This window comes from Gossypium hirsutum, chromosome A05, assembly GCF_007990345.1.
Source record: "Gossypium hirsutum isolate 1008001.06 chromosome A05, Gossypium_hirsutum_v2.1, whole genome shotgun sequence".
Taxonomy (NCBI): Eukaryota; Viridiplantae; Streptophyta; class Magnoliopsida; order Malvales; family Malvaceae; genus Gossypium; species Gossypium hirsutum.
Window position 1 is genome coordinate 61216537 of NC_053428.1, and position 11539 is coordinate 61228075.

Here is an 11539-nt window from a genome sequence, read left to right on the forward strand (position 1 = left end):
GAAATTCGTGTTTTTAAGAAAATCCAAATCCACAGCGAGTTTTTGTAATCTGGCTTTGATACCACTAAATGTAACACCTCATACCTGGCCTAGATGTTATGGTCGAATCTATGATGTCAAATTGAAGTGGGCTTTGTAAAGCATAGTTCATTTGAAAAGTGTTTCATTTGTTTAAGCCTCGTTGAGATTCTTATGAAAAACTAAATTATTTTATTCACTGCTATATTTACTGGTTTAATATAGTAAAGTATGTGTCTTACTAATTCATTATTACATTTTAGAATATTGATCATCGCGGAAGCTTTTTAAAACAAGTTACTGAAGATGATTGTAAAAATCATCTTTATTTTGAAAACAAAATCGATCACTACTGCTATCAACTTAAAACCATTTTGAATAAATCCCCAATTAAAGATAAAACTGAAAACGACCGATTTACATAAAATTTAACCCAAATAAAACTACCATTAGTAAAAAGTGCAATACGTAACATAACAGTGGTGTGGCCCTTCTTGAGTCCCTCGCAACATCGATCCAGCTAAGGATTACCTGTGCATATAAATAGTAGAGTGAGTTTATGTAAACTCAGTGTGTAACACAATCTGGGCTTAAGCCCATATCAATAAAAGCATCAGTGTGGGCCTTGGCCCATTTCAGTACAGTATCAATCATGCATATATAGAACCTATCCAACCATCATCTACACTCCACTCCGTCCAGCCCTACACTTCATGTGGGGATAAAATCAACCCACCCATCCCTACACTCCAAAATACGTACCATTTATGGCACTATCAGAATTTGCAGCAAAGCTACCAGTAATAGGCATATAGCCTGTCAGTACACTTCCTCCAATATCATAAATCCCACCCCATGCAATGCAACATAATAAAGATGTACATACAATAACCATGGCATGCTCATACAGTAATTTGTTAAATAGGGGTATTCTGGTCATTTACCTCCTAGGGGTAAAATGGTCATTTCGAAAATTAAGGTTCAGATACACTTACTGACCCAACAGTAGGCTCATAGTCGTCTCGCGTGACCCAGGTAACCTAGATGGTCAAAACGGTGTAAATAGGCCTAAAGCCCACATTTAGCCCTAAATGGGCCACACACTTATATGGCCAATTTAGCCCCAAGTTCAGTCACGGCTATGCCAACATCATAGCCCAATTCATGATTTGTCACATACCACATTTATATCTTTCTGAGGCCACAAGCCCATTGGGCCAACCCGGCCCACTTTGGCCCAATGTTGCCCGTTACAGCCACATCCCATGAGTTCGCTTATGGTGGCCTCCAGTCCCACATCAGAGTATCCACACGTGCATTTGCGTGCTCGTATAGTAATCATTGTCGTTCCTTCGGCTTTTTGGCATTTTCCACTTTATAGTAAAAGGAGTGTGTTTACACACCTGGTTACGAAATGTGTGAACAGCATCCACGCCCCCAAATCCTACATTCAACCATGATATTTCATTAGCTATTGCCACAGAGTAAATGACTTCCCTTAAAATAATCTCAGTTAAATATAATATTTGCCTTGATTGACTAAGAACGATCTAGAACTCCTAAACCGCTTAAATAAGGTTGCTCACACGCTTGTCACCGAAACCTGTATTGGTAGTGCAGTTCATTAGTAAGGGAAAGGAACATTCGGCCCACACCTAGGCATGTAAGCCAACAAATCCCTGACCCAAGCACAATAACAACAAGTAGCATTACCTTCAACTAACAGATTAGGGAGAGGTTCTAAATGCTGAAGTTATCCCTTGCACACACCTTCACTCCTTGAAGATCTCTAGAAACCAAAAGAATTGACACAAGAGACAAGAGATAAGATTCAACAATAAGAGGTGAAGGTTCAGCTCAACTGGAATGATTGAGGGAAGGCTCAAATACATGTTGACAGAGAAGAGAAGAATAAAGAATTCACCGGCTGCCAGAAAACAGCAGCACGTCAAAGAATAGCGAAGATAAAAGAGATGAAGTATTTGGCTTACTAAACCAAGAGCATAATATTCGGCAAACACCCTTACAGTATTCGGCCAAAGCTTGAGATGGGAGAAGAGTTCTGTTGGTTCCAAAAGTAGAAGTCAAACAATTCCAAAACAAGAGAAGAAGGAAATTGGTCAAGTAGGGCTGTCACAAAAGACGAGATGTGAGGGAGAAGAAGAAAAAGCACACTACGAGTACCGAGAAATACTATCACAACGTAACACACCTTTTGAAACAAACGAAAGAAAACTACAATATGCCAAAAACCCAAAAAGAGGGAAAATGAGAAAGAACTATCAAATGACCCAAAAGTTACCAAAAGCTATAAAAAATGGCAAACAAAACACCTAGATTCAGCAACCCTAACCAAGACTAAACTAGCCCCAAGAGAACTCCCACATTCGGCCACTACTAAAGCCTCAACACCCCACCTCCTCGATTTCCTCCTATTTTTCCTCTTCACTAATTCAAACTGCTAACTCCCTCACCCACTCCCACGATTCTCTCCCCCAATTCGGCTACCCTCACTCACCCAACCACTCCGCTCTCAGAGTTTTGGCCAAACTCTACCACTTACCTTGTGAGAGTAGTAAAATAATAGTCCCCCCTTGCGCAGACCAGTATTCGAACCCAGGTCTCCTTGCAGAAATGACCACACCACTTGCCTCCTTATCACAAGATTTTTTGTGACACACTCCGCCTATATTTATTTAAGACTCTCACCTCTAGCATACAGGGCTTATTCAAGACAAAAACCAAAATTTGTACAAGCTCACGCTCAAACTCAAGACTTCTCCCGCACCCTCAGAACATTCAACCATTGGAATAACCACTACTTAAGTAGCGCAGCACACAATAATTAAAACCTTATATTTTTAGGGCATTACACGAGGGCTCCGACATCCTTTGATCCCTGAGCTAGCTTGGCGACTCTATAAGAAAATAGGAAAGAGCAGGAGTAAGCGTAAAGCTTAGTAAGTTGTATACAAATAACTAACAACATCAACCGTGCATATTTAAACACATAGCATATTATAAACCAACACAACATTCTTGATTTAACAAGAGTAGATTTCACTACATACATATACATCACAAGTACAAGCCAAAGTGTAATGCCCCAAATTTTAAGTGATTAAATTTGTATGTTATGTTGCATATTGGCTTGCTTGCTTTAATGGTTAAGTGTCTTGAAAAGTGTGGGAAGTCCTGAGTTCAAGCCTGGGCTTTAGCAAAAAAATTGTTTTAATTGAATAAAACCCTTGCTTCCTAATAGTGGGTTCTGAAATAGTTATGGGGAAATCAAGTCACAAAAAGGTTGTTCATTCAGGGGGTAGTGGCGTGTTACTACTATTAGGAGGTCTTGAGTTCGAGCCCTGTTGTGTGCAAGGGGTGTTTATTTTGCAGCTTTACCATGTGGGAAGTTGAGGTTGATCGAAACTCTGCTAGTTGAGGAGAGTTTGAATGGGCGGTTGAGGTGATAATGGAGAGGGATTTTAGGAGGATTTTGTGTAATTTGAAAGTGGGGATGGTTGTGCTAAATTGAACTCTAGCTCAAGAGAGTTTCGGCTGAGATAGGAAAGGTTAGAAGAGTCAAGTGTGGGAGTTTGTAACACCCAAAAAATTTAGGTATTTATTTTTGTATGTTTGTTGCATAAATGTATACTTGCTTCAGTGGTTGAGTGTCATGAGGAGTGTTGGAGAGGTTCTGAGTTCAAGCTTTGGCTTGAACTAAAATTTGATTTTGGCTTGAATAAACCCTGTTACATGTTAGAGAGTTTGAAGGGAGTGAGGAAGGTGTGCCATTTGGGGACTCTGCCTCTGTGTATTTTTAGCTTTGTGTTATTGACTGAGGGTGGGTTTCAGTTCTATTGTGACGGCCCTAATGTGACCCTAGTCCGAAAGTGGTTTCGAGACCACAAAACTGAGTCATAAAAATAATTAACCGTCATATTTGATGCTTATTATATGTATATATGCATGTGTGAAAATTTCATGTTTGAATTTTGTTAATTGTAAGTGAATTTTATTAAATAGGACTTGTGTGAGAAAATTTAGAAATGTGCTAGGCAAATGTTAAAGTGGCCTATTGATGCATGTTAGAAAATGCTTGTCCTTGCATGTCAAATTACCCAAAACTTTAGGTAGTGGCCGGCCATGCAATGGGTTAAACATATTATAAACATTTTGTGTTAATGTGTTATGTTAAAAATAATAAAATAAAAGGTTGGTAATAAAGTAATGAAAAGGGAGGGCTGATGAAAACAAAGTTGTTTCATCCATCTCCTCCATTGCCGTGAATTGAAGGAAGAAAGAAGAGGAGGTTCGGTCACTTGGAACTTAAGGGAGGTTAGTCATTTGTGTTAGATTTTCTTTAAACTTTAAGCTTGTTTCTAGTTAATTAGCTAGTTTCTTACATAACCCATGTCAAAATTATGAAATCTTGGTGATGGTTTGAGCATTCGGTTTTAGTTATTAAAGGATGAGATTGGGTTATGGTTTTTATGTTTTATGAAGAATTGTTGAAGAGAAGGGTTTTAGTTAGTCAAATGATAAATTCTAATGTTCATGAGTACAATGGCCAAACATAGATTTGTCTAATGAATTGAACAAATGTCGTGTGAGTGATTGAAATGAATGAGTTGGAGGTTGGATCATATTAAGATTCGGCTTTGCACATAATATTAAGAGTTTGATATTTTATGATTTTTGGAAGGTAAATAAGGTTATGCTCAAGTTAAATACAAGATTATGGCTGATTTGTGTTTAGTGAGTTTCGGCCAAGGACTTTACGTGCACTCGGTTCAAGTAGAGTAAACGTGAGGGTAGAAAATGGTTGTTAATTGAGATAGTTTAAGGTATTTGTAAGTAGTTTGAATAAATGAACAATAATAATAAATCATCTAGTGAATTGGTGTAATTGCCGAATTTGAACTAGAAAGTTATTGAGTAATGTTTGTATGTTAAGTGATAGAATAGAGCGAATGCTTGGAATGTGATATGTATGAATTATAAGTTGGATTAAAGGCTGTTATATTGCTTATCATTTTCGGGAATGTGCTATGTCAAAGAAATTAGGGTTGATGTTTAAGTAAGGTAAGTATAGGTATATTCGGCTTGTAGTTTTATAAATGTGATATGAGTATTTTGTGTTGTAAATGAGTAGTAAGTATGTTAAGAATGGTTCTTAAATGTATATGGATGCCGTATGATTGTGTTTGATTGAGAAGTAAATTTTTGATTTAGCTCAAGAGCTTAGGATCAAAGTTGGATAAGGGAAAGGAAAAAGTGGTCGAATAGCCGTTGAAATCGTTTGACAACATCCGAGGTAAGTTTTCGAGTAATGAAACTTAGTTTATGATTTGATTAAGTCATGACATATAAGCATAACAAATAAACGGTGATATAATGATTCACTTGAATTGTATATTGAGGTGATTAGTTTATACCTATGACGGGTAGCCGAATGTGTATAGAGATTATGTTATAAAGCAAATCAAATCATGCTCTTTGTATGTGGCTATTGAGCCGAAAATGATAATGGTTGATAAGTGTCTTGTGTTTGAATTCTAGTTATGAAAATGAAATATAGATGTGTCATGATTCATTGATATATGTGCTTGATTATTCGATGATATCAGGGCTAAGTCCCGAAGGCATTTATGCTAGTGACTATATCCGGGCGAAGTCCCGAAGGCATTTGTGCGAGTAGTTGCTATACCCGGGCTAAGTCCCGAAGGCATTTGTGCTAGTGACTACATCCGGCTAAGACCCGAAGGCATTTGTGCGAGTTGCTATTCCGGCTAAATCCCGAAGGTACTTGGGTTTGGAAGTGAGCATCTTGCTGTAATAATTTCAATTAATACGTTCATAAAATACAAACGATAAGGTATGTTTCGTATATGCATCGGAAAGGTTGATTCCTTTCAATAGTACTCGCTCAATTGATTAACGAGTTTCTGGCCTCTAGTTAGGTTTGATACCCTGTGTATGAATATATTGGTTGAAGCGTGAAGAATTATGATTTTGAGAATGTGCATATATGAAATTATTCATTTAGTCATATGAACGCTATACTTTAGTCGTAAATAATTTCGTTACTCAAAACTTACTAAGCATTAAATGCTTATTCCGTTTCTTTAATTCTCTGTTTTATAGATTTTTGTTCATCAGCTATCGGACTCGGGATTGTCGAAGTCGAAGTCATCCACACTATCTAAGCCCTTTTGGTACTCTTTTGTTAAACGTCGATAATGGCATGTATAGGACTAACCTTTGTTGTTAATCAAGTACCTTTGGTAATGTGTATATATTCGGATAGCCATGCGAAAATGGCTTAAATATTTTGAGCATATTATTAAAATCATTTTATATATATATGGTTATTGAGAGGTGTGGAAATGCTTGGCAATGATTAGCCATTGCAATGGTTAATCACGATCATATTTGGTGCTATGTATGTCCAATGGCTAGTTGAATCATGGAAACTATGAAATAGATGAAATTTACCTTAAAATAGATGCTGACAGCAGCAGTGATGTGAGTTTGAAAATTTACTAAAAATAGTAGGAATGTAATTAAATAATGAATAAATTATTTAATCGAACCTTGATGAGTCCATTTTCATATGGAAGAAGCGAAACGACCATATGAGCCGTATTTTATGAGATGTTTAAGTTTTCGTGAAAAGGGCCAGAACGGTTACTGGATCCCCTGTTCTGACTTTGGAAATTTACCATAAATTAACTAGAAATAATTAGAAGTCATTCTTTATATGTACAGATTCTTTTTGAGTCTAGTTTCATTAGAAACAAACGGATATGTATTGAATCTTGTATAGGGAAATATCTAAGTCGTAATGCATGAAGGTCAGAGTAGTCAAACCCTGAAACAGGGGAGATTTAACTAATAAACTGTACTAATTGGCCTACCAAAATCTACAAAAAAATCTGTAGATGGATATATGAGTCTAGTTTCAGGGAAAATTACGGAATCATTTTCAGTTCTGGAACTAGATATGATTTTAAGTGACAGTGACGCAGTTAGCCAGCTTGTCTGAAAATTTTAAAATGAACTGTGTAAATAAATGAATTAAGTTCGTTAACACCTCGTGTTCGACTCCGAAACGGTCTCGGGTGCGGGGCGTTACAATTTTTTGGTATCAGAGCTACGTTTTAGTCGATTCTAGGATACCGTAATACGTTCGGGTCTAGCTATACGTGCCATTGTGTGTCTATTTGATAGTGTAGTGATTTCTGACAGTTAAAAATGTGTTTGTTTATAGTAATGGATCCTGATCCCAATCGAGCGGTAGTGATGATCTTGAGAGTGTAGCGCCTGCTCCTGCACAAGGGACAGCGCCAGTGGACTCTCAACCTATTGCTAGTAATCAGAAGGACGAAGCTAGACAGGCTTTTTATAGCTAATAAATGATTGGTTCAACCAATACATTCGAACTAATACGGCTGTTCCACAACCCCCATTTTCGACTAATACAACCCCTGCACCTGCGATACCTCCAGTAACTGACTAGATAAGGTTAAATAAGCCCCCAGTTGATCGAATCCGAAAACACGGGGCTACTGAATTTAAAGCTACAGACAGCGATGATGCCGAGCAAGCTGAATTTTGGTTGGACAACACAGTTCGGGTACTTGATGAACTATCTTGCACACCCGATGAATGCCTAAAGTGTACGATCTCCTTGCTACGTGATTCTGCCTACTATTGGTGGAATACGTTGATTTCTGTTGTGCCCAGAGAGCAAGTACTTGGGAGTTTTCCAAACTGAGTTTCGAAAAAATTATATCAGCCAGAGATTCATTGTCAAAAATGAAAAGAATTTCTTGAACTTAAACAAGGTTCCATGTCGGTTACTGATTATGAACGAAAGTTTGTAAGGCTTAGCCGGTACGCGCGAGAATGCATTTCTTCAGAAGCTGTGATGTGTAAACGTTTCGAAGATGGACTGAACGATGATATAAAGTTGTATGTTGGCATTTTAGAAATCAGAGAATTTGTGGTACTTGTCGAGCGAGCTTGCAAAGCCGAAGAGCTCAGTAAGGAGAAAAGAAAAGCTGATATGGGAGCAAAGGAGTTTCGAAGAGATCTTCGGGAAGCCCTTTCAACAGTCATCGAAGAAATTTAGAGATGATTTAGGCCGACCTAGAGACACGTCGGGCTTTTCTAGACGAGACCGTGATTGATCCCCTGTGAGTACACGAGTTACTTCGGTCGCCAATGTTGGAAATATCGTCGAGGCAGAACAGAGTGCCAGTATTGTGGTAAATGGCATTCGGGGAGTTGTAGATTCCATGACCGCTCCTGTTACAAGTGCGGATCAGTTGACCACTTTATTAAAGATTGCCCGAGATTGTCTGAACAGAATGTAAATCAGAGTGGGAAACCGGGTGCTACTACTGCTCGAGGTAGACCATCTAAAAATGCGGGAATGTTAGTGGCGGTCAGAGAGGATCTAGAGATGTTACCACCAGATCTGAGCTCGTGCTCCTGCCAGAGCTTATGCTATACGTACACGCGAGGATGCTTCTTCGCCTGATGTTATTACCGGTACATTCACTCTCTTTGATACTAATGTGATTGCATTGATTGACCCTAGTTCTACTCATTCTTATATATGTGAGACTTTAGCATCCAATAAGACTTTACCTGTTGAGTCTACTGAGTTCGTTATTAGAGTGTCGAATCCTTGGGTCATTGTGTGCTTGTTGATAAGGTGTGTAAGAAATGTCCCCTAGTAATTTGAAGTTCCTGTTTTCCGGCGGACTTGATGCTTTTACTGTTTCATGAATTTGATGTTATTCTCGGTTTGGATTGGTTGACCGTGCTTGATGTGGTTGTGAATTGCAAAAGCAAGACTATTGATTTGAGGTGTGCAAATAATGAGATAATCCGAGTTGAGTCTACTGTCTTGAATGGATTGCCAACAATAATATCCTCGATGTTAGCTCAAAAATATATGAGAAAAGGGTGTGAAGCGTATCTTGCATACGTGCTTGATAATGAAAAATAGGAAAGAAACTTGAATCGTACCAGTGGTTTGTGAATATCCGGATGTTTTTCCCGAAGAATTACCGGGTTACCACCTGTTCGGGAAGTAGAGTTTGGCATCGAACTTGTACCTGGGACTACACCATTTCGATAGCTCCGTATCGTATGCACCAACGAATTGAAAGAATTAAAAACTCAGTTGCAAGAGTTGATGGATAGAGGTTTCGCTCGACCAAGTTTCTCGCCTTGGGTGCACCAGTATTGTTTGGAAAAAGAATGACAGAACCATGAGGTTGTGCATCGACTATCGTCAGCTGAATAAAGTGACAATAAAGAATAAATATCGTTACCGCGTATTGATGATTTGTTTGATCAACTAAAGGGAGCCTCAGTGTTTTCAAAGATAGATTTGATATCAGGTTATTATCAGTTGCGAATTCGAGATTCGGATATACCCAAAACTGCTTTCAGAACGAGATACGGTCACTACGAGTTTTAGTGATGCCGTTTGGGCTCACTAATGCCTCGGCGGTATTTATGGATTTGATGAATGAATCTTCAGACCGTATTTGGATCGGTTTGTAGTTGTTTATTGATGATATTTTGTCTATTCGGAAAATGAAACCGAACATGCTGAGCACCTGAGATTAGTGTTCAGATTTTACGGGATAAGCAGTTATATGCTAGTTCGGTAAATGTGAGTTCTGTTGAAGAGTTAGCTTTTGGACATGTGTATCTGCATCGGGTATTCGAGTTGATCTGAGCAAAATTTAGCCATACTTAACTGGAAGCCTCCGAGAACATTACTGAGTTCGGAGCTTTTTGGGAGTTGCCGGTTACTACAGACGGTTTGTAAGGGTTTCGATGATAGCCACACCAATGACGAAACTACTTCAGAAAGATGTTAAGTTTGAATGGATAGAAAAATGTCAAAAAAGTTTCAATCAACTAAAAGCTTATTTGACTGAAGCTCCAGTACTAGTGCAGCCTGAATCAGGCAAAGAGTTTGTCATTTACAGTGATGCATCCTTACTTGGGTTGGGTTGTGTATTGATGCAAGAAGTCGAGTTGTAGCTTATGCGTCGAGGCAATTGAAGCCACATGAGAAAAATTATCCAACCCATGATCTCGAATTAGCTGCCATCGTGTTCGCTTTGAAAAATACTTATTTGGTGAGAAGTGCCATTATTTTCGGATCACAAAAGTCTCAAATATTTGATGACTCAAAGAGATTTGAATCTGCGACAAAGACGTTGGCTTGAGTTGTTAAAAGATTATGAACTTGTCATTGACTATCACCCGGGAAAGGCTAGTGTGGTTGCGGATGCTTTAAGTCGTAAATCACTGTTTGCTTACGAGCGATGAATGTACACTTGTCTGTTCTATCCGATAATATGTTAGTAGCAGAATTAAAGGCTAAACCATTATTGATTCATCAAATTCGTGAAGCTCAGAAAGTCGATGATGTATTAGTTGCAAAACGGGCTGAATGTGTTTCGAATAGGGAATCAGAGTTTCAAATTGATGATGACGATTGTTTGAGGTTCAAAAGTCGTTTGTGTGTTCCAAGAAATTCAGAACTTATTTGATGATTCTGAACGAAGCTCATTGTAGCCGAATGTCAATTCACCCGGGGAGTACGAAAATGTACAACGATCTGAGATGTCAGTTTTGGTGGCATGGTATGAAACGAGACATTTCCGATTTTGTTTCGAAGTGTTTAATATGTCAACAAGTGAAAGCGGAACATCAAGTGCCTACAGGTTTACTTCAGCCGATCATGATACCTGAATGGAAATGGGATCGAGTCACGATGGATTTGTATCTGGGTTGCCATTGTCGGCAACTAAGAAAGATGCGATTTGGGTTGTTGTTGATAGACTAACTAAGTCGGCTCATTTTGTTCCCGTACGTACGGATTACTCATTGGATAAACTAGCTGAATTGTATGTTTCTCAGATTGTAAAACTAACGGGGTACCTATTTCTATTGTGTCGGATAGAGATCCGAGATTCACCTCGCGATTTTGGAAGAAATTGCAAGAAGCTTGGGTACCAAGTTGCATTTAGCACCGCTTTTCATCCCCAGACAGATGGTCAATCCGAGCGGATAATTCAGATACTCGAGGATATGTTGAGATGTTGCATCCTTGAGTTTAGTGGTTCATGGGAGCGGTATTTACCTTTGATTGAATTCGCTTACAATAATAGTTTTCAATCAAGTATTAAGATGGCACCTTACGAGGCTTTGTACAGTCGTAAATGCCTTACGCCATTGTTTTGGACCGAGCTCGGTGAAAGTAAAATTTCGGAGTTGATTTGATTAAAGATGCTGAGCAGAAAGTAAACAATAATTCGTGAAAGTCTGAAGGCAGCATCAGATCGTCAGAAGTCGTACGCGGATTTAAAACGAAGAGATATTGAGTATCAGGTGGGAGAGAAAGTGTTTATTAAAGTTTCACCTTGGAAAAAGATACTCAGATTTGGCCGTACGGCAAACTGAGTCCGAGGTTCATAGGGCCGTA